Here is a 24,862-nt window from a genome sequence, read left to right on the forward strand (position 1 = left end):
TAACAGAAGGCACTAGAATTAAGAGAAAGCAGAAGTCTTTGTATTTACCATTTTTTCTCTCTTCCTGGTGGGCTGCATGGTAGAACCCAGTGGGCCTGGGATAGGTCCCAACTGGTTATCCATTGCTATTCTCATTTTAGGAATACTAATATGCCAAATGCTTAGGGTTATTATGAAGAATCCTTTGGCTTCATTTTGTAGAAGTCATTTTTGATAGATTTATGCAATTTTAGTGATTTAGGAGTATTTCTTGATACTCTATGTATTTTGTGTTTGTTATGAAGCTAAGAATTCCTCTTGTAGTTCATGTGCTTTGCAGTTCTAATCAAACACCTCTTTCTCTGGAGCAAAACCCTGTCTTTATTTTGTGGGATCCAGTTGATCAGGCAGTCTGTTGGCCAGTGCCTAGAAAGTATTGAGAGAACTTATACCTCAATAAATTTGGGGAATGACAAGCTCAATAACAGATGGTAGAGGATGAGGGTAAAGAGTTTATTAAATACTTCTAACTTCTATTACAATTTAGTTGGATTTTATTTTATTCCCCTCACTAATAATTTTCTTTTTGAAGTATTTTATTATCAACAGTGAAGTGCCTTAGTCATCCTGTCTTTTCCACCAGCTGTGTGGTGAAATAGGGTAGTAGTAGTTCATTTGACTGGTGAAGAAAATGAAGAAGTCTAATGATTTAAACAGGGCATAGTGAGTTAAACTGGAATCATTTCCAAAGAATATCGTGAACTTGTCACAATACCTTACATTTGCACAATAGCACACAAAAGGACATGAGAAGACACTACCAATACAAAAGAACCCTTAATGGATAGTTCAGAGAAGAAACTGTAGTCAGGGAACTGAGCTTGGTATCATGGTGGTACTTAGCTTTATGGACTTGAAGGGATGCTGTGGGAAAGTTTGTGTAGACAGACATCTTCTGTACAAAGCCCATTGGTCTTAACACCGAGAATGTTAAACACATGACTTTGGGAATGTTCAGAATGGGGCCCTGTAAATAGGATTTACTTTTTTGTAAATGACCTAATTAAATATATTGGGAATACTGATGGAATACTTGCACATGTGATGATCTACCAACCTTAGAAAGTAAAAGCTATATGATCAATACAATGACCATTTATAATTCTAGAATATCCATGATGGATGAAACATGTTAATTTTTACAGAAAGATGATGGATTTAGGATGCAGAATGAGTCACATGTATGTGTGTATGGGAGTATGTGTGGAGGTCTACATAGCCATCGAGGGACTTGATGATGCCCATTTGTTACAGTAAATTTGTTTTTCTTCTTTCATCTAGTTGGGTGGGGATAGGAGGTAAAGAAAATAGATTTTTTGCTAATTAAAAAACATAGAGAGGTAGGAGAGTGCTACAAATGTGGAATGTTTGTGTGTACTTTCAGATGAGCTCATTGAAATATTAGTTTTCTTAATTGTTTTACTTTGTTACAAGGAACTTCCCATGAAGTGGGAATAGTTTGTAAATGTTTGCGATGTAAAAACAAAACACGTCAATAAAACTTGTGAGGATCAAAAAAGGTCATGTATACAAAGGGCTTTGCATACCGTAAAGTACTATATGGAAGCAATGATAATGATATTGCAGACCAGTGCAAGGGGTGCATTTAATTAGGACTTAATATATTAACCTCTCAGTTTTCTAGGCAACTCTCAAAGTTATAACTTTCAGAGAAGGTGCCAGCTTGAATTAGTTGGAATTTCCTCATCTGAGAATTCCCTATATCAGTAAAATCATAGGTCTAGTTCTTATCCCTATTATTTTTTATATAATAACATTAACTAGCTCACATAAACCTATAGAGTAATGGTAAAAGTCGGCACTTATGTAGTCTGTTAAGGTTTACAGAGGCCTTCATTTTCACTTTTCTGTGTTATCCTCATAACATTCATGCAAGGTCCCATAGGGGTTATGATTCCCATTTAATACATGAGGAAACTGAGGCTCTGCGAGGTTAAATGACGTGTTCTATCATCCTATAGCTTAGGAATCCTATAGCTTAGACATTTGAACTCAAATAGCTCCTGATGCTCAGTCCAGCAAGTACTCTTTTCATTGTACCATACTGCCTCTCTAAAAACATGAGAGACATTATTGTCCCTAGTTTACAGACAAGGAAACTGAAAAAGACATGTGGAGACAGGTCTTCTGGCCACCAGTCCAGTGTGCTTTTTATACCACGCTGACTCTGACACCAGCCCACTACATATGTATTTAAAGGATACCACTGCGGTTTGATTCAATCCAACATTTATTAGGCTCCTACTATGTGCAAACAGCCCTGCCTCACTTAAAACCAATTCACTTGCAAGTCATGATATAACCCTCCTGATGTCATTAGTCTTCTTTAAAAGCAAAGGACAAATAATAATCTGTGAGTAGTAGTAACTGCTTTATTGGGGATGCAAATAGCCAGTTTCAGTTGGTCAATGCTACTTCCTCCTCCCTCCTTCGCTTCCTCCATCCCTTCCTCCCTTCCTTCCCCTCTTCTGACTCCTCTCTCTGAACACAGGGGAAATCATACCCTTACCTGCAGGTGCTTTGCCCAAAGCAATATAAATTTTGATTGCTGAAAGCTCATATAGGCAAGGTTTATAGGCTAGTGTTCTTTTTTTTTAAGGATAATGTCTTAACCCCAAATCACTCTTGCTCTCACTAATCGGCCAACAGTGGGTGCCAGCCTAAGCCTCACTGGGTCATTCTTTGGGTTTTGATGGTTCAGAGAGAATATAAGTAATAATTGTTTCTGTTTTGCACAGAAATTCTTGAAAGTCTTCCTTACCCTGATTGAATTTTTTTTTTGGACAAGGTAAAAGGTAAAAGATACAATTTTTTTTACCTAGCTTTAATAACTTAATGGGTGTTGCCTCAGACAAACTGAGACCTGGGAAAAACCTTAGCTTAAAAAGGCCTAGGTCTCCCACTGCATCCAGGGGCCATCTCCAGTCATCCTGATTTTTATCTTGCCACTGGACTCAGATGTCTACAGAGGAGAGAGTGAGACTGATGACTTTGCATAGCCCTGCCTCACTTGAATCCAATTCACTTGTATGTCATGGTATCACCCTGCTGATGTCATTGGTCCTTTTTTCAGAATGAAGGACAAACAACTATGTGCAAAACCCTGTCATAGGAACTGAGGGAGATAACAACATTTAGATGATTGGTCTCTGTCCCCATGGAACTTGAATCAAGTAGAGGGTTATGACATACACACAGACAAATATAATACAATATTCATTGAAAGCATATCAGAATGGTGAAAAATACAGTGTAATGCATATTCACCTTTATCCATGATCCATGTAGATCCCTGTACTAGTGACCTTTTGCTATGTATAATAACAGCTACTTTTCCATAGCACTTTACGTTTTGCAATAAACTTTACAAATATTAATACATTCTATTTTCATGACAAACCTGGGATATAGATGAAATTATTATCCCCATTTTACAGATGAGGAAACTGAGGCAGATAGAAAAAAGTTAAATGACTTGCCCAGGGTCACACAGCTAGTAGATTTTTGAGGCCAGATTTAAACTCACACCTTCCTGGCTCAGGTCTAGCACTCAATTCACTGCACCACCTAGCTGCCTGGAAGGCATTGTGGGTGGCTACCACAAATAGCAGGAATAAGTCACAATTAATATGCATTGTGAACATTATCTTGTTTAAATGACCCCCTACACCTTTTATATATGAAATCTAAGAGATCATATCAGTGCAGAAGAGGCTGAAGCCCTGGCTGCTTAATGCTACTATACCATATCTGGGCTGAAGTCCATTTAATCTTGCATTACTGCTATTTCCGGGGAACATACACAATATGAGCCTAGGTACCTTTGGGGTGGTGGACTCTCCTGGGGAGTGAAATTTCAAGGAAAATAATAAAGGATCAATGAACAGCAAGAGGCAGTTATTACTAGACTCAGCAGTTTCCTAACTAGAGGCAGCAATTTGCCAGTGGGCTGGTATCCAACAAAGCCCCCGATGTACTGTGATAATGTACAGCCTGACTCAATTCTAAAACTGCCTTAATATTGGTGACTACTTATCCAAGGATCAATTCACACAGTACCTTTAGGTGGCTCTATCTGAATTAGGACTCAGGAGATTTTTATTCTGTTACTGGTCCTGTGATTTTTTTTTCCTGTGAGCAAATCAGTTTCCTTATTTGCAAAATAAGGAAGAAGGGAACCGTACGTACTAAGTAGCTATAAAGTTCTCAGAGCACCTCGGAGAACTACTAATAGGTTTATAATATAAATATGTGATTTGAATTGCCGTCTAGGTCTTTTATGAATCTGACCTTATGAAGGAGCAGTTCCAGTAGGAGAGAAATCAATGCCTGCCTATCAGTAGCAACTTGAAATAGGCTATTGATACTACACATCGTATGAATGATAATATCTCTGTTAATGAAGATGGCACATCCCATTAACATGTTTCTTTGTCAAAACATCATAGCCAGATGTAGGTACTGGGATGTATCCAAAGAGACTAAAAGAAGAGAAATATGGATGGAGGAGAAGCAACGTGATAGAGTGGAGAAAGGGTCAGCCTTGGAGTCCAGAAGAACTGCATTCGAATCTTGATTCTGAGATGTGTGTGTGTGTGTGTGTGTGTGTGTGTGTATTGACTAGATGTTTGACCATGGGCAAATCATTTAATCTCTCAGTGCCTTGGGCAACTCTCTAAAATTAAAAGTTGCAGATGAGCTGCTGATTTGAAAAAGTGGAGGGAATTTCTACACTGAGCATTCTCTACACCAGTGAAATCATGTCTCTGAGACCAGTGAAATCATGTCTCTGGACCCAAAAGAACCAAAGCAAAACAATGACATAGAAACCGCCTTTCACCAAATTCTACCCTGAAGCCACATCTTGGCAAAAAAGTGAAGCTGGGTTTTTAAAGGCTATGCCAATAGTGTACTTGCTCTGGCATATTCTACCAGACTGGAAAGGTTGCAAGGGCTTAGGTACAGATTGTGGCCCCTGTCTAAGAACTGGCCTAATTGAGTGCAATGAGATTCAACATTAACTCATTGGCTACTGGGCAAGGAATTCTTTGGCCATAGAAAACCATGAAACGATGAAGCAAGCTTCTTACCTCTTCTCCTGAGCTTGAGGCCATTATCTATTCTCCTTAACTAAGATGATGAAGCTAGAATCAATGGATTAGGCTGTATTTGGCATTGTGTGACTGGGTTGCATTCAACTTAGGAACAGTGGACACTGGCCAGTAATGACCTCTTCATTTACTTCAACTACATGGTTTATAATGTTTCTTTATGATTTCACCTATGGAAAGCTCAAGGGCACTGTCAAGGCTGAAAAGGGAAAGCGAGTGATCAATGGAAAAGTTATTACCATCTTCCAGTAGGTGTGATCCCACCACTATTAAATGGGGAGAGGTTAATGCTGAGTGTGTCATAGTTCCTACCCTCAAAGACACAGGTGTTCTGGAGCCAGCTCCAAAGATTGCTAAATTTTTAATGTGAGCATTTATACCCCGAAGATAGGCAAACACCAAAAATCAGGGTTTGACTCATTATTTTGTTGATTTCTAGGCTTAAGAAAGTGGTAAAGAATATTTACCAGCACAGTCCTGATTAAGGAAAGGAGTGTCAAGAGAGACCAGGGTTCAAATCCTGGCTCACACTTAAGAGCTTATTTTTTCCCATGGGCAAGTCACTTAACCTCTTCTGGGCTTAATTTATTCATTTATTAAATAGAGATAATAATATTACTCTTGTGTCAAAGGTTCCCCTATAATGTGGAAGGCCTGGTCTTATCATCATCCAAGTCCCAGCATGACCACTTGACCATTTTATTGATATATGCAAATCTTTCCCAAGTAGACTCTTGGGAAGAATGAATATGTAATTCGAAAGGAATCTCCCTAAGTGCTGCACCTAAATTAAAATTGCTTTCATTTAAGCAAGGATACAACCATTTTCATCACTGCAATATATCCTTGGGATATTATGAACATCACCTGAAGTCATACTAACCATTTATGACAGCTGCTGTAAGCTGATCTGTGTGTCTAATTCTATGTTTTGTGCAGCACCCACAGCACTGACAAAACCGAACAAATGTTAATTAATATGGGTGGTAGCAATAATAATATCCATATAATGAACACTAGCAGTCAGTGAATACTTATGAAATAGTTATTTCAAGCTTTAACCTCACACTCTCTAATCTTGCTCATACATGCCATTTAGTCATGAAAATAACAGGTTGTTCCGTTGTCACAGAAGCCTCCATAGATCTCAAGTTGGGTGAAAGATTTGATAATGGGTGCTGGGGTTGGTTATTGGGTGCTGGGGTTAATTTTGGATATTGGGACTGATGTTGAATGGTGGAACTAATGTTCTGTCACGGGTCAGGCCGACAGGTAATGGAACAAAATGCTTGAACTTGAGTCTGTATATCAGGCTATAAGTTTGTTGTCTCTAGATACTAATCAATGGAGTCAGTTTTGAGTAACAAGTCTGATGTTGCAGGGTGTGGCTTATGTTGAAAGATGGGGTTTATGAGTCAGACAGACAGACAGATAGATAATCTTACTTTGTGCCAGGCATTGTGATAAGTGTTGAGAATAAAACTGTAAGTGAGCAAGACAGTCTCTACTCTCAAGGTATTTTCATATCAGATGGGAAAGTGGTTGGTGAAGAAAAGCAAAGAAGGCAAAGAAGTCCAGAAAGTTGAGTTGTGAGAGAAGTGAGGGATGGCTGGGACCCCTCATGAAACAGTGATCTGGACTAGCAGTTCAACAATCAGGGTGGGACCGTTGCCAGTTGTCCTGATCTATATCTGGCCACTAGACACATATGGCTCTGCAGGAGAAAGTGAGGCTGGTGACCTTATACAGCCCTCCCTCACTTAAATCCAATTCACTTGCAAGTCATGGCATCATCTTCCTGATGTCATGGTGCTCTTGGAGAACCAAGAAAAAACAACAAGAACCAACAATCAGTAGAGCAATCAGGGAGGAGTTTTCTCAAATGGGGAGTAGGAGAGGGAAGAGGAGAGAGCTACTGGCTATTGGGTTTGGATTTGGGGTGATGGATCTCCAGTGAAGCACATGGATAGTGAGTGATGGGACTGATATTTCTGGATACCTCAAGGACATATTCCCCTTTCCTCTGTGTGCTTCCCTAGTCTCTAATTTGATGGGGCGGGGGGTTAGGAAGGAAGGAAAAGAGGTAGAGAAGGGCTGAAGCAATGCATGTACTTGGAGGGGGCTGGGGTGGGGGTGGAGAGGGAGTATCACATTCTTGACAAAGATAGAACATTCTTCTATTTCGAGCTGTGGTATTTGTGGTCTTTCCACAACCCAGTATGTAGAACTCTAAATAGAAGTTTGCAGACCAATATAAAGCATCAAACCCAGGACTGTGTGAAAAAAAAGAGTATCCCTCTGCTGCGGTTGCAGCTATGTCATTGATGTCTGGGCAGCTGAGTCACCCACTTAATTTCAATAGATTGCACAAGGACAAGGCAAAATTGAGTGCATAGTTTTAGAGTAAATAGACTAGGCCAATGTTTTTCATCATTTTTTATTCTAAGTCAGACTTACCTTTCTAGTGGCAAATTTAGAATACACAGGAGGTGTGTAAGTACTAACAGTAGAATATTTCCATATGTACATTTGTGTGTATATATACATATCTCTGTCTCTCTCTCTGTACATATGCATACACACACCTGGGGGGAGACAATGTAAGTAGATATTTTAAACGGGTAGTTAAATTATAATAAAAGAGGGGAGAACAGTAGGAGAAGGCAAACAGAATTACTGCTGTCGTTGTGGTACTAGGAAAGGAGGGAATGGGTTTAGATGATACAAAGGAGCCCTTCTAGTTACTAAGTCTAGAAATCTGAACATGACATCAAAACACTTGCTCTTCTGCAGCTATTCTCCCTCCCCCTTCCCTCTACTTCTTTGCTGGTCTCTCTTGCCTCTTTCTTCCCATCCACTCACACTCTCATCTCAGATTAGATGTTATAAATAGTCTATATCAGGGGTGGAGAACCAGTGGCCTTCTAGATTCTTAAGTATGGCATTTTTACAGAACAAATTTGGATTCAGTCTAAAGTCTGCACTTAAGGACCTAAAAGGATTCAGTCTAAAGGCTGCACTTAAGGACCTAAAAGGCCACATGTGGCCTCACGGCTGCAGATTCCCCATTCCTAGTCTATACCCAAGATAACCCCAAGTCAAACATTTGATTTTGAAGAGTCATTTATTTCTTTATTCATTTATTTATTTATTGCTTTTTGGAGGGCAGTTGGGGTTAAGTGATTTGCCCAAGGTCACACGGCTATTTTTTGTGTTAAGTGTCTGAGCCTGGATTTGAACTCAGGTCCTCCTGACTCCAGGGCCAGTGTTCTATTCACTGTGCCACTTAGCCACCCATTTTTGCTTTTTTTTTTTTTGGAAGGCAATTGGGGTTAAGTGATTTGCCCAAAGTCACACGGCTAGTAATTGTGTCAAGTTTCTGAGGCTGGATTTGAACTCATGACTCCAGGGCCAGTGCCCCTGAGTCATTTATTTATTGAGTGAAAGGTCAAAGACATCACATCAAAGCAGACCCAGCGATAGTCATTTGTGAAACATCAGGGCCTTTTGGGAAAGCCTGGCTTTGTGTTCTGCCCAACTGCTTAATGGCTTAATTACACTTGATATCTTTGAGCCTCAGTTTCCTCATCTGTAAAATGGAAATAATAATATCTTACTATATTTACTTGAAGAGATTGTTGTGAGGAAATAACTTGTAAAGCTTAAAATACTCTACAAATGTGAGTTTTTAGCAATAATATTATTTTTACGTTGCACTTGGGAATCCCACCCTGCTGATCTGGAAATGACAAACAAATCAAACCAATAAATAAATGTGCTCAGAATGTATTATATGTATGTGTGATTAAGCATATTGAATTTGTGCTTACAATTATAGAGATACATATATTACACCAACCAAAGAAAATACTCATAATTATTTTATCAAAATCTGTCGCATAAATAAATCCATCTATGACACAAGTGACAAATGGAAAAAAAATAAGATAATGGAGGTGAGAAGTGAATATTTTTCATCCCTAATGCATAGTCCTTCCTCATTCTTAGAGGTTTTTTTTAAACAAACCTAGATTATTTCCCATTGATGGTGCTTATATACATACATATATACATATATATTTCCTTCTTCAAATCAATACTAGTAATGAGACTAGAAATCACAAGAAATCTCTTGAGTCAAGAGTAAAGCCTGAATGCCTTTCTACTCTCTTAGGTTTAAGTCATGTTTAGAAAAGTATCAGGACTTTAGACTAAGGACAAACTGACCTATTTTGTTGAATTAAAAAACTCTTCAGTTTTTATGGATTTGTTGTTTTTGTTTCTGTTGTTGATCTTATCCTATGCCCTACTTCAGTAAGCATCTGAGGGATCTCTGATCTCATTACTCCTTACAAAGATGCGGACTTCAAGCCAGACAATGCCTGCCCATCCTAGAGGACTTCCATAAATTCTGCACAAGAGGTCCACCCAATGCAGTTGGGACCTTTCTTCAGATCATCTGATATTTCTTGCAAACCAATGGACCACCTCTGATGAGACCCATCCTGTCTTTGGTCTTAGTAACCTCATATTGCAAACCCTTTGTGAGATTGAAAGGAGTCCCTCATTCCACCCTGTAGCAGCAAACACCCCAGCGTTCCCAGGGTGGCTGCTAGCACAGGTTCTTGGATCTGCTTTGTTAAAGGAAAGCAACTCAAAATGGGTTAACAAGCTTACTTTAATCAGTCAGACATATATCGTTTACCTTGTTCAGGGGAAAAAGGTCAGCACCCCGAACTTCAAAGCATACAGGCAGAATTATGAAGACAGAAACAGATCAAGTAGACAGATTTCCAAACTGTCCAGCCATTACATCCATACCCAGTCAACATCTGGGTTTCCACATCTGGGTTTTTCAAAGCCAGGGGACTCTCAACAACGGCTTCCCAGAATTCAGATCAAATCACAGAACACTTCTCAAAGTGAGTCCCAAAACAAAGCTACACATCATGGCTTATATAGCCTTCTCCTGGCTCAGAGAATGTAACAACCTTATTGACCCACTGGTCAATCAAAAAGTATCTACTGAAAAACAAGCCTCCCTCCCCAGGCTTCAGGTGCATTTTAGCCTAGGGGCAGGGAAGATCTTCCAAATTTGCATTCCCCCATCCAAAAAGTGAAAAAAAAAAGGCCAATTTATTCTGTGTTGTTTGTTTTTTTTTTTGCTTTTTTTTGGAGGGGGGAAGGTAGGGCAATTGGGTTAAGTGACTTGCCCAAGGTCACACGGCTGGTTTTTTTTTTTTTCTGTTAAGTGTCTGAGGCAAGATTTGAACTCAGGTTCTCCTGACTCCAGGGCCGGTACTCTATTCACTGAGCCACCTAGCCACCCTGTAAAACTTTTTGTATGTTTTTTTGCTTCAATTTCTTCTTAAACTCTTCTGAGTCAGTACAAATTTCAAGTGAATGGGATCTGAATTGTGAGCTTTTAGTCCATCTGAAGATGGATCTTTGTTTTTTTGCTTTTTGGAGGGGGGAAGGCAGGGCAATTGGGGTTAAGTGACTTGCCCAAGGTCACACAGCTAGTAAGTATTAAGTGTCTGTGGCTGAATTTGAACTCGGGTCCTCCTGACTCCACAGCTGGTGCTCTATTCACTGTGCCACCTAGCCTCCCCTGAAGATTGATATTTGAAAAAGAGAACTGAAGAGAGGCTAGCAGGATTATATTAAGGGTCAGCTAGACAGGTCCAGGCTGAGGTGCTATCCCTTAAACTTAGTTCTCCATATCCCATCTCTATATCTCACTTAGCAAGGCTATCTGTCCTCTGTTCCTGGAATGCACTTACTCCTCACCTCTGCCTCTTAGAATTCATAACCTTTTTAAAGTTCAGCTCTGGTGTCACTTCCCACATGAACGAGGCCTTCCTGATCCTTTTCCCCTTATTAATCTCTCTCTTCTCTAACCTCCCCTAATCACCTCATATGTATTTTTATTAGAGGAAGCTGGGTAGGTGGCACAATGGGTAGAGTACTGTGCCAGCAGTCAGGAAGACCCGAGTTCAGACAGCCTCAGACACTTACTGACTGTGTTACCCCTAGGCAAGTCACCCAACCTTTGTCCGCCTCAGTTTCTTCAATTGTCAAATGAGGATGAAAATAGTGCCTACACCATATGGTTGTTGTGAAGATCAGATGAGACAGAGTTTGCAAAGTGCTTAGCGTTAGCCAAGTGCTGTGGTGCTTAATAAGTATGTGTTCTCTTTCCCTGCCTTTGTATCTACAGGTGTGCATGGTATTTACTCTCATAAGATATTCTGATAAACATATTTATTTATTGATGAATTGCTCAATGACACATTTATTCTGAAAAAACCTCCCTAAGGGCAGGGGCTGTTTCCTTTTTGTTTTTGCATTCCTAGAGCCTAGTAAATCAATTAACAAGTGTCTCAAGTGCTTGCTACCGTGTTTCCCCGATAATAAGACCTATCCCGAAAATAAGCCCTCCCCTTACTGTGTAAGATTCCTCTAAAATAAGCCCTCCCCCCAAAATAAGCCCTATTGAGATTGCTACTGTAGTGAAGGTGATCCCCTGAGCTACATTACGGTACCCTTTGTATGCACCGTCCCCCCCCCTCGGGTGAAACACATGCCGCCCTCCGAGCTGCATCCAATCAGAGCTGCAGCAGTGAGCGCGTCTTCCTGTTCTTCCCCAGTGATTTGCTTATTGAATAAAGGTACATTTTTTTGTTCACATTTACCTGTTTATTAAAATTGCTGTCAATGTTCATTAAAATAAGCCCTCCCCTGAAAAAAAGCCCTTTGGTGTTTTTCTGTCCAAAAAAAATAATAAGACAGTGTCTTATTATCGGGGAAACACGGTATCTGTCAGGCACTGTGCTAAGGTGCCAAGGATACAAGGAAAGACAAAGCATTTTCTCTACCCACAAGGAGAAGACCACACCTAAATGTTGTCATATCTATTTTTTGTTTAAGATTCTGAGTATTTGTATTTAGATATTTTCTTTCCTTTTTATAGGAGACAATGGAAGAAGATAGAAATTCTGTGTGCTCTGGTCTTAAGTATCCATTCCTTTCCAAAAATATACACTTTAAAAAATTGCTAAGGGGCAGCTAGGTAGTATAGTAGATAGAGCACAGGCCCTGGAGTCAGGAGTACCTGAATTCAAATCTGGCCTCAGACATTTACTAGCTATATGACCCTGGGCAAGTCACCCAACCCCGATTACCACCCCCCCCCCAAAAAAAAACTGCTAAGGAATAATGGCTTACAGTTAGTGAGTTGTATATACTACATCCTAATCCCTCAAATATTGGGTTAGCAATCCTAATTTCCAAGTCTAGATACTCTATCTTCAAGTTCCCATCAGCGGATCAAAGATGCTAATTTAATTGAAAATTAGGTTCCTTTGTAAAATGAGGGGGTAGGACCAGATGACCCCAAAGGCCATTTCCAGCTCCACATCCTAGATACCTTAGATACCATCTTGGTTAACCCCATTATTTTATAAAAGAAGAAACTGAGTATACACCTAATCATTTATGGTTCGAGGTTTCAAATCTCTGCCTCCCTGCTCCCAGGACCAGTGGTGACTTGCATAAAGCTATTCCTTGCTGAGCTGGAACTAGCTTTCTGCCATGGGCTTTCCTTGCAGAGTGCTAAAAAAGTACAAGGCAGGGGAAAACTGACGGCCTTGTAGGGAATCACCTTTGTCATGGTCCAGGCACTGCACATCCACCTAATTGGTATTCCAGGCAACATAATGCCCAGAGCGGCATGTGTTTTTGATGGGTGAATACAGAGAGTATCCCAGAATTAGAAATGTTGAGGAGTTGAATCACAGCTCCAATGCAAAGCCATCAGAGAGCAAGGCTTTGTAATGGTTTGAAACCTGATGGAGAGTTCTCATACAAAGGATCAGTTCTGCCTGGAGTTCAGATAAAAGATCACACTAGCTAATTTAGATAAGAATGATAACTTTCCAACTGGGGGAGCAGATAAGTGAATCCAGAAACAGCTTCTTCAGGCAATGAAGCTACAAATGGCTGCCTTAAGAGAGGAGGAAAGAATGCCAGAAGACAGAGAAGAATTTAGGTCAGTCAGAATGGGGCCCCAAAAAGTCAAGTTCAGAAATAATTTAGCAGATAGGGATCCAAAGAATATGTGGTTTGCCTCACAAATGACATTCACTTTGAAAGTGAAAATGAAATTGAAGAAAGCAAAATTGCTGCATAATGGGGCTGGGAGATTGAAGAGAAATGATACCAGGGGGATAGGAAAGCTGTAAAGCCTTCCTAGTTAAGTATAGAATAGGAATGGAGGAATTTGGGCATATTAAGGGTCAGGGGAAGATCACACAGATAATGATATAATCCTGACAATTCTGAAATGCTGTCCATGGATGGGGATCCCCAAGCACTTGACAAGCTAGTGGGATGGGAATCATTTCACCTCCTCCTGAAATACATCTACTTCTGGGGTGGAATTGTTTAACAGCAGAAGGCAATTTAACCTAGCTGTTAAGTCCAAGACAGATGGAAAAATACTTCACCCATGATGCCAAAGTACTGTGGGAACAGACCAGGCCAAATGAGATTACACATAGCAAGAGTGAGCCAGGACTTGTGGGGCTGAGAGACATCTCCATACAAAAGATGACCTTGGATAGAAATGAGAAGATTGATATCTAGGGATGTCTGTAATTCTCTGAAAGATTTCAGACCTTTCTATAAGTTTCATTTACCCATTTGCAAGATGGGTATATTCGTACCATCACTTTTTTTCCCCTTCGCAAGCACATTGACAAATCAATGCACATTTATTAAGTGTTTGATAAGGGTGAGGCATTGTCCTAGGAGTTAGCAAAACAAAAATAGAATAAAAATATCCCCTTCCATCAAGGAACTTACATTCCTCTGGAGGGAGTCAAAGTACAAACATATTTACATACATGATAATGTGAGGAAGGGAAAAGCATTGGAAACCAGTGGGAATTATTTCCTGAGAATGGCCTGCCTTAAAACAAGGAAGAACTAGATTCGAGTCCTACTCTGGTGCCTTGTGGCTAAATAACCCTGGACAGGTCACTTAACCTCTCAACACTCCAGGAAACTCTAGTTATTATAAATCACAGTGAAGACATTGATCTGCTTTGGTAAGGAGAGCTCCCTGGGCAGTCCCAATGCCAATGAATTCCAAAGTCCACTATCCATTCTGTGAACATACCTAGAAAAAGGCAATGTAGGAGCTTCAGGAGGTCGGAGACCTGGGGTGAGATAGATTTAACAAGATTTAAAAGGGTGGTGGGAAACACTTTCTGGTTCTCAGGGAAATATGCTTTATTTGAAAAGGGCACTGTTATTTACTATTAAAAATCAGGAAGGATATCTTCAGATCTTGGGGGTTTTATGCCTCACATGAAAGAAGGCACTTCCTGAAATAGAATAAATCTTTCCCTATACGAACAATCCAGGGTGGCACATGAAGTTGGGGAGGGTGAGGGAGCATTCCTAGACCTGCTGCAGCAGCAGAGGTTGGGGGCTCATTCCTCTTCTCATGGAGTCAGTCCTTCAGCCAGCTCTGGCTGCAGAAGAGCCTACTGAAACTTTCCTATTTCCTAGGATAAAACACAAGCTCTATTGTCCAGCCCTATATGTAAAGCCCTTCACAATCTGGCTCCAACTTCTCTTTCTAGACTGATCACAAGACTCATCCTCATGCACTCTGCATTCCAGACAAACTGACCCATGTGCTGTTTCCTGTGTATTATATTCCACCCCCCACTCCTAGGTCTTTGATCAGACTGTTCCTGATGCCTGGAATATTCTCCCTTCTTACCTTGAAATTCTTACTCTTCTTCCTCCTTGAAAGCAGTAAGGCTCAGTTCAAGTGCCACGTGAAACCTTTCCTGATCCATGCAGTGGTCAGTACTTTCCTGAAAATTACTTTCTGTATATTTTATATTTATGTTTTTGTGTGTACTTGCTGTTTTCCTCTGGTGGAATAGAAACTCCTCAAGGGTGCGAATTATTCCATTTTTGTTGTTGTAGCTCCAGGGCCTAGCATAATGCCTTGAACATGTGAGGTGCCTAAGAAATACTTGCTGAATTCAATTAATTTCCTACTCTTGCCCTTTCATTTATATAGCCAGCCCAGCCTGGGTCTCTTGCATCTTGGTAATGGGATTGCTTAAAGACAATCTGCAATCTAGGATTTTGTCTTGGTGCTTATTACTGCACACAGACACTGCTCCTGAGGCTAAGACCAGATCCTTTCTGTAAAATGGTGCTAGTCCAGATCCTTGCTGTAAAATAGGTAAGCCCATATTTCTGCCCTTTGTCCTTTGGCTTCCTCAGAAGTTTGGGGCCCCATTTAATTCAATTCAACAAACGGATTAAGCACCTACTATGTACCAGGAGGTATAATGGATAGAGAGCTGGCTTCGGAGCAGGTAAATTTGGGTCCCAGTCCAGTCTCTGATGTATGCTGGCTGTGTGACCCTGGGTAAGTCATTTAATCCTTTCATGCTTTAAGCAACTCTCCATGACTTTTGGTTTCAGAGAAGATGGTAGCTGAGGGAGTTTCCTCACCCAAGAATTCCCTGTTCCAGATCCAGTCCCTATTCACAATCACTCTAATGAGATAGTAATTGTAAAGAGCTTAGCACAGTGCCTGGCAATCAGCTATCAGCATTACATCATCACCACTACCAGATATAGTGGGGATACCAAGAGATAAACAATACATTCTGCCCCGTCCTTACATTTCTTTTTAGAAGAGCAATATGCAAATGAATAAGTAAAAATATAAAATATACAAAAAAAAATTACAAAGCACTGACCACTGGGAGAATCATGAAAGTTCTCTTGTAAAAGCAAGCATTTGAGCTGTGGGTCTATTGACGGATCCTTCAATGCTGGATCGACCGCTCATGTTGGTTACTTGCTTGGCAGCCAGCACAACACTGGATAAAGTGCTGCCCAAACAGCCCAGTTCGATGACAATGTCAGCATCCAAACCCAGGATGAAAATTGTCAGCCTTTATAGGATTTCCCTCGTCCATACCTAGAATAAGTCCATCTGTCTGTGCTGGTCCTGTGAAACAGACCTCCACTTTATAGGGTCACAGATTTAGAGCTAGAAGGGACCTGAGAGGCCATCTAGTCCAACCCCTACCATTCATTTTGTGGACAAGGAAACTGAACCCAGGAGCTTAAATGGCTTCTCCAGTGTCATAGAGGTAAAGTGTCAGAGGTGGGATTTGAATCTAGGTCCCCTGATTCCAAAGCCAGGGATCTTTTCCCTTCCTATGCCTCTTCTTGTGTGTCTTCTTATAGTTATATCTCAAGAATACAGCCCCTAAGTGACTCTGTGGAGAAACTCCTTTATATAATATATGGATGCTTGAATACTTCAAGAATCTGTGACTTTTTTTTCATGTGGGCACTTCCTCCCTGGACACAGATCATAACCTCTCAATGCCTTTGTAGATGGTCTTTGGAAGTGGTTGTGACTGGGAAACTCATCACTCTGAAGCCAAAGCAAAGATGAATTAGGACAAGAGACATCAAGTCCTGACCATATTTGACCTTTTACTCGGCTCCCTTCCCCTGGCCAGGTGAAAGTGATCTCTGCCTCCCACCTCTCCTTTGAACTCATCTCAGCCTTCCTTGTGTTACAGGATCATAGGCTCATAAGACTTTGATATGGAAGGGGCCTGAGAGATCAGCTAATCCAATCCTCTCAATATATGTGTGAGGAAAATGAAACCCAGATGGGGGGGAAATGATTTTCGAAGTTGTGCAGCAGAATAGGAATTCAACCCCAGGTTCTTTGACTTCCGATCCAGCACTCTTCTTAAAGTATGTTTTCAATCAATAATGCATTAATTTTGATGGAATCCTAATAAAGCTGCCCCAGCCCCAATATTTTAGCTTCATTATGGGCCCAGCCTCACTGAACAGCAGCCCACTGTACCTACCTAGCTCCCCTCCCCAGCAGTGTCCTAACTCATATGTGCCTCACTGCTCACTGGAACAACAGGTGTGTCCCTGAACTCTTAGTTCCCACAGAAACAGCAGGTGTGTCCATGTGATGGGAACCCAGTTATAGCCTCTACCTGGTCACTGTCCCCAGAGAAACAGGTGTGTTCTTGGATTCAAGCACAATCACATCATTCATCTAGCCCAAGACAGGACCACAATACCTAACTATCTGTCTTAACCAGACAAGACCACAATAGCTAGCGAGTTGGAGGGCAGAATGACCAGAATGTTTAACCACCAGACCATAGATGGGACCCCTCTTCCATTACCTAATCCCTTAATAAACTCCTCCTGTCTTTTTAATATTAATCATATTCCTCTGTTCTATGTAAATTTCTGTTATGTAATTGCATCTTTACCCTATAAAAATCCATTTTGCTTTCTCTGAACTTGCTGATTCCTCTTGGAACTTAGCCTGCTTCATTAGAGGCGTCAATCTCAATAAATGCCTATATTTGGATTAGAGGTGGTCTGACTCTGAATTCTTTGAGACAGTTCCACCACAACACATCATGAAACCGCAACAGTTTTTGGGTGGGCAGAGCCCCCACCTCGACAGTTTTTGGGTGGGCAGAGCCCCCAGCTCCACAGTTTTTGGGTGGGCAGAGCCCCCACCTCGACAGTTTTTGGTGGGCAGAGCCCCCACCTAGACAGTTTTTGGGTGGGCAGAGCCCCCACCTTGACAGCTTTTGGCATCCCTGGGTTTAAACCACAACAATTGCAATCTGTACTTTTCAATCAGTTGATTAAACAATGACTATTGTTGTTGTTGTTCAGTCATATCTGATTCTCCATGGCTCCATTTGGGCTTTCTTAGCAAAGATACAGGAGTGGTTTAAGTAACAGGGTCAACCAGCTTGTAAGTGTCTAGGGCTGAGTTTGAACTCAGGTCTTCCTAACTCCAGGCCTGGTACTCTATCCACTGTGCCACCTAGCTGCCCTGAATATTTATTAAGCAATTATGACATGCCAGGCACTGTGCTTGGTGTTGGTGATACAAAGATAAGAAACAATCCTTATCATGAAGAATGTAGATTTTATACTACTCTTATGGTAACATAGCCTCCTTAAAACCAGGGTCTGTATAGTATCTATCTTGGCTTCACCAGCATCTAGCACAGAGACTTGCTTCACAACATTGGCCGAATTGGATTGATCCTTGCTATTCTTGAATTATAGTAAGATCAGGTTTTCAAATGACCTGGCAACTTGTTTAAGCCATTGCTAAGGGAACCAGTAGAGAATAGTTTAAAGTATCCAATTTGTTGTTGTGTTGTTTTAGTCATGTCTGACTCTTTGTGACCCCATTTGAAGTTTTCTTGGCAAAGATACTGGAGTGGTTTTCTATTTCCTTCTACAGCTCATTTTACAGATGAGGAAAGTCAGGCAAACAGGGTGAAGTGACTTGCCCAGGGTCACACAGCTAGTAAGTGGCTGACGCTGGATTTGACCTCACAAAGATGAGGCTGCCTGATTCTAAGCACAGATTCACTGTGCCAATTAGGTACCCCCAGGTATTTAGTTTATTTGTTGTTTTAATATTGATAATATTATGAACTCCAGTTTCAAGAAACTAGAACTGTGTTATAGGGGAAGCTAATGATTGGGAGATGTCTTCAATCAGTCAATGAACCACCGTTTATTAAGCACCTGTTGTATATGCCAGACACTCTCCTCAGGGGGGTGAGAGTATAAAGACAAATAATGACATGATCCATACTCTCCAGGAGGTTACATTCCAGAAGAGGCTATGCTGTCTTCATACATTCAAACAAATAACCCCCCACCCCAGACTGTGATAAAGGACAGGGGACAGAGTGGTCTTCTGAATATGAAGTCAGAGGGCCCGGGTTCCAATCCCACCTTCAATCCTTACTAGCTGGGTGACCTCGGGCAGATCACTTGACTTCCTTGGACCTATTTTCTCATCTGTGAAATGAGAAGGTTGGATAATATGGCCTAGGAAAATTCCTTCCAGCTCCAAGTCTACGACTTTATGACATTGAGTCAATGGGAGTCAAGCAGGAAGGTCAAATAGTCTAGAACAATGTAGCGTAAAGAGTTCTGGAATCAGAAGGTCTGGATTCAGATGCCAGTTTCACAGAAAAGTCAGTTTTATCCTTTTCTAGAAAAGCCACTTTCCTAATCTAGAATGTATTCTCCAAGTAGAATATAAGCTTTGTTTTAATTTCTTTTTTTTGCCTGTATATTCACACCTTGCACAGTGCCTGGCACATACAGACATTTAAGTGCTCACTGGATTGAACTGAATCTGTGAAATGGGCATGACAGTGCTTTGACTAATAACCTTATTATTGTGAGGATCAAGTAAGGAAGAAGACACACACATGCATATATACATATATATATAATAGTGCATAATAGTATATAGAATATGCCAAAGTATGTAAATAGTACATATAATAGTGTACAAATATTCAACAAAGTTAACATTTATAAAGTATGGACTGTGTACACAGCATTGTACTGGGAACTGAGACAAATCCAAGGTTTAGCTAAGTCATTGGCCCATTTCTCAAGGAATAGTTCTCAAGCTAGAAGGAGAGGGATGGTACTAATGCAGATAACTGCAACCAGGGTGTTGGAGTACAAATATTCTCCCAGTGATATAGATCCTTATAAATCTTTGAACACCATAATTTCTGACGAATCAAAGTGATAGGTGACCCAGGGGGCAATAGAGAGATGCATGGTAAGTGTAAGTAGGCTGTAGCATATTTTCAACAAGGACCTCAGTCAGGATAAAGTAGCAGAAAGGAGGTAGTAAAGGACATGCAGCATGTAGCTTTCTTTTATGTGTTGTCTTCAGTCATAAGATTGCAAGCTCCTTGAGAGTAGGAATTGTTTTTCTTTTTGCTTATATCTGTTTAGTACAGTGTCTGACTCTTAGTGAGTGCTTAACAAATGTATGTTGATAAACTGACAGACCTAGTGAAAGATAACAGATGGGCAGTCTGAATACTTCACTGGGGGCCGAAAAATGGGAAAAGGTCTAGGCAAGAAGAAAGGCCTCTGGCATGTTGGATCTATGAAGGAACTGTAGGAGAACCTGGACAATGGAAGATATGATGGGGTTGTAAGTGTCAGTGATGATGGGGATTCTTATGTCAATGAAGAGTGTGGATCCATTAAGTATTGAAATATAAGCACGTTAGTTACAAGTTATTATGGTTAGATAACTAACAAAAATGAGTGTATGGAGAATCCCTAGGAGACTAATTCCGAGTAGAGTCCAGGTGATTTAGCTCTACTTAAACCTTTAGTATTAGCACAAGAAAGGCAGAACAATTGAGCTGAAAGGTCAAAGGAAGCAAGCATAGCTAGCAAGTGCAACAGGAAGGACATGGTTGGGGGGGAAGGGCAGTTCTTAGTACATACAGGCATCAGTTAGCCAGTATATTTAAGCGGTGGGTCAATAATCAATAGTTAGTATGCATTTATTAAGCACCTGCTATGTATCAGCAATTGTACTAAACAGAATATAGATGTAAGCAAAAGAAAGAGTCCTTGCCCTCAACGAGCTTACAATCTAATGAGGGAAAACAGCAAACAAAAGAAAACTAAACATGGAGGGTGGAAAGAGGAAAGCACCTGGAGCTGGGGCATGATGGAGAAATCAAAGAAGTCTAAAAGGAGTGTATCCAGATGGGAAAGGAGATGTCAGTCTTGTTCCCTCTCCTTAAGTGGAGGAATTTATGACTCCACCCTCCAATAAGAGGGGCACAGGGTATGGATGAAGTGTGAGTAATAAAGCTGATTGAATCTTACAATATGATATGATTCCCCAGGGATGAGTTTACTGGCGGCATGATGGAGAAACCAAAGAAATCCAAAATGAGGGCTGCTGGAAAAATGAGTGACAATTGCTGTGGCTATGTTTGATGTTTAGATTGGCCCACATAAATTCTGCCCTGTGGGAGTGAGTGAATGCCAGGAAGATGGGAAAAGGAAAAATGCAGGGCTTTTAGTATGTCTTCACGCTCTGTTGGTATCTTTTCTACCATTCTGCCACCTCTATTCAAAAGGAGAAATCAGTGTGTTTTGTCTTACGCATCCCTTGAGTACATCTGAGGCTGTGCAGGCAAGTTGTTTGAAAAGTCCTTACATAGAAACTGCAACCCTCTACAGTAGAATATAAGCTCCTTGAGGGCAGGGTTATTTTACTATTTCCATTGTATCCATGGTGCCTACCACAATGTCTTTCATATAGAAATTCTGTCAATCACACTGACAGTGCCTGCTATATCTTGCACATAGAAGGTATCATGGGAAATTGACCAGGAAGAACCCTGTCCTGGAGACTTGTACAGAGGACCTACCAGGATGTTCAGTAAGTGAATATTTGTCAAATTGAATCAAATATGACAATGAGAACAAGAACAATGACTTTTATTGTGCTATATGGTGTATAAAGAAATTTATGTAACTTATCACATTTGTTCCTCACAATAACATTGGAAAATCTGTAGGGTGGGAATTATATCTCCTTTTTACAGCAGAGGAAACTGTGACTAGGAGAGATCAAGGGATTTTCCCAGTGTCACAGAGCTAATAAATGATGGAGCCCAAACTCAAACCCAGGTCTCTTACCATCAGTGGGATCCTTGGTGGTGGTGCTCTGGTAGGCCAGGCTCAGTTGTGCAGTATTCCTGAACAGATATTTGCTAGACTGGCTTTGAATTCTTTTTCAAATACTTAATAGCTGAGTGACTATTGGCAAAACGCAACTTCTCTCTCTGTATTACCACAGAATGAGCAACGGACCCAGCATCAGGAATCCTAGATTCAAGTCGAGGTTCTAGAACTTAACAGTTATTTGACCTTAGGCAAAACACTTCAGCTTTTTGAGTCTCATCTGTAAAATGGGAATAATAATATACTTCTTACCTCACAAAGATGTTGTGGGGGAAGTAAACTGAGCCATTATTATTAGCAGTGCTCCTAGGAGCATTATAGGAATTATGTTGGGGCCAAAAGCCTTCATGGGTTTCTCTGAAGCAAAGGAGAACAGGCAAAAGTTGGGGCATGGGTTCAAAAAGAAATTTGGAGGGCTGCAGAGATAAACTGTTTATTTGGTCATTCCCCTCTCCACCTTCTTGGTGTCTGGGGGCATCCGGTATGCCCTTGAGAGTTTCAGCCTTTGCACTGATGCCATAGGTACAATGTATGTCCAGTACTAAAAGTACATGGGGATTGAAACTTAAAGTTCTTTTGTAACTTACTGACTATGTGACTTAAAAAAAAGTCATTTGATCTCTCTAGGTGATTTAATGGATAGAGCAATAGTCTTGAAGTCAGAAAGACCTGAGTTTGAATCTGGTCTCAGGCATTTAATAGCTATCTGACCCTGATTAAGACATTTTAATTCTACCTCAGTTTCCTTATTTGTAAAATGGGAATCACAACAGCACCTACTTTCCAAAGTTATTGTTGAGAGCAAATGTGAATATCTGTAATATTTGTAAAGCATCTTGCAAAACTTAAAGTACTATATAAATATTAAGTATTATAATAATGGGTCAAAAGTTCCTTATAGATGTGACATGCTGTAATTCCATGATAGTTTGAAAGATGTACACCTCAGTTTCCTCCAATTAGCCTCAGGCTCCCCAGTCTAGAATAAATCCGTTCAGCCTCCCCACTTAATTCCAACCCAATCTAATTACCAGGAGAGAGGAAAAGAAAAAGGAGGAAGAAGAGAATATTTCCTTTCTACCTCCTCTCCCCATCTCTTTATTGTGAGGAAGTTACAGTAGAATATTCGACAGATTTGCCTTTAAAAAGTCAAAGCTTTGACCTGTCTACTTTTGAAAAGTTTATGTCCCAGTTATAGATAGGAAACTCTACAAGAAAACCTCCACTAAGTCCTAAGCAAATAATTTAGGCAGTAAGGGCCAGAGCTGTAATTAAAAATTATGGTACTCAGAGCCATTTCATTTGGGAGTGGGTGGGAGGTCTAAATTAAGAGTCTGGGCCCACAGTAAATAAGCCCTTGAACAGTGGACAGGGCACTGGACTTGGTGACTGAAAAAGACATGGGATATGCTGCACTATTATGCTGACTTAGATTAGGAAAGCGGAGCTATCCACTCTTCTCTTGCTTCTCTTTTCTCTTCTAAGGAGGGTGATCAACAGACTGGGAAGGGTAGAACAAGGATGATTGGCAGAGAGTAGAAACCCAAGGTTCAAATCCTGCCTTAGACATTTATTAGCTCTGTGGTGCTAAGGAAATCACATAGCCTCTTGCACCCTCAGTTTCCTCATTTGTAAAATAGAGGGTAGGATTAGACTCAGTAGCCTTATATGACTGCAGGATAGCTTCTATGTGCAAAGACTTTAGGGTCTCACTGCCAAGGAGGCTTCTACTGGGGGATAAAAGAAGATGGGGATCGTCCTGGGAGAGCTCACCTTGGATATGAGAAGGCCTAGAGAGCCAACAATGGCTGGAATATATGGGCCTTCACCTTCATTACCCTATAACTGGTTTTCATTCAGGGGCCATTTAGTTGGCTCAGTGAATAGAGTACCAGACCTGGAGTCAGGAAGAACTGAGTTAAAATCTAGCCTCAGACACTTACTATATATATCCCTTGGCAAGTCACTTAACCTCTGCTTGCCTCAGTTTCCTCATCTATAAAGTGGGAATAATAATATTGCAGAGTTGTGCAGTTCAAATCAGATAATATTTGTAAAGCGCTTAGCACAGTGACTGGCACACATAAATGTTAACTATTATTATCTCACCATCATCATTATTCATGTTTACCACTTATGGCCCGGTCCAACTGTACTGGGGAAAGGGTGGCCCATTCAGTTAGAGGGTCTGTCTCATGTCCCAGTAGCATAGCTGACTACCTAACCAAGATGAGAAAGTAAAAGACTGGGAGCATAGCAGTGGGAGAAAGGTGCATACGAGGTGGTTACAATGGTAACAGGGTCCTAGTTGAGATGGGAAATGCATGGGGTACTAGTAAAGGAAACCATCAGGAGGACCGAGACCAAAAGTGCCACCTACCATGTTGTTGGCCTAGGGAAAAGCCCCGCTTACCCTATGCACACCGTAGCTTCGGTAAATAGAATTTCCATGAGGGAGTGATCATCAAGGGTTGAGATAAATGTAAAAGCCTATAGAGGAATGGAAGTTGAGTAAGGGCTTGACAAAACAAAGAAGAAGATACTTCAGGTGAGGGGAAGCGCAGGTGCTTAGGCAAAAGGAGTAGAAATATTCAGGGTACATTTAAGGAGTAGCAATTAGATAAATCTAACTGTATAGTGAGAGAATAGACTGGAGAGACCCAGAACCACAGACTACTAGGGTCAGAGGAGACTTTCAAGATTATCTAGCCCTATTCCCCCTTCTCCTTTTGCACATGAGATTCAGGTGAGACAGATGACTTTTCCCATGGTCACACAGCTAGCAGAAGTGGGATCTGAATGCAGGTTCTCTAAGTACAAATGCAGTGCTCTTATCACTATGCCACCCTGCTGGAAGGAGCCAGACTCTAGTGGGACTTATATGCCAGGCTCTATAAAGGGGATAGACTTTTTCCTGTAGGCAACATGGAGCCGTTGAAGGAGTTTGAGCAAAGGAGTGATGTTTGTAGAAAAGTTGTTAAGATGCATCCAGTGAAAAAATGTCTTCTGTTCACTGTAGTTTCCAAATACAAAAC

The sequence above is a fragment of the Petaurus breviceps genome, unplaced genomic scaffold, assembly GCF_028583685.1.
Source record: "Petaurus breviceps papuanus isolate PSGF00001 unplaced genomic scaffold, PetGlider_PUasm1.0 187, whole genome shotgun sequence".
NCBI lineage: Eukaryota > Metazoa > Chordata > Mammalia > Diprotodontia > Petauridae > Petaurus > Petaurus breviceps.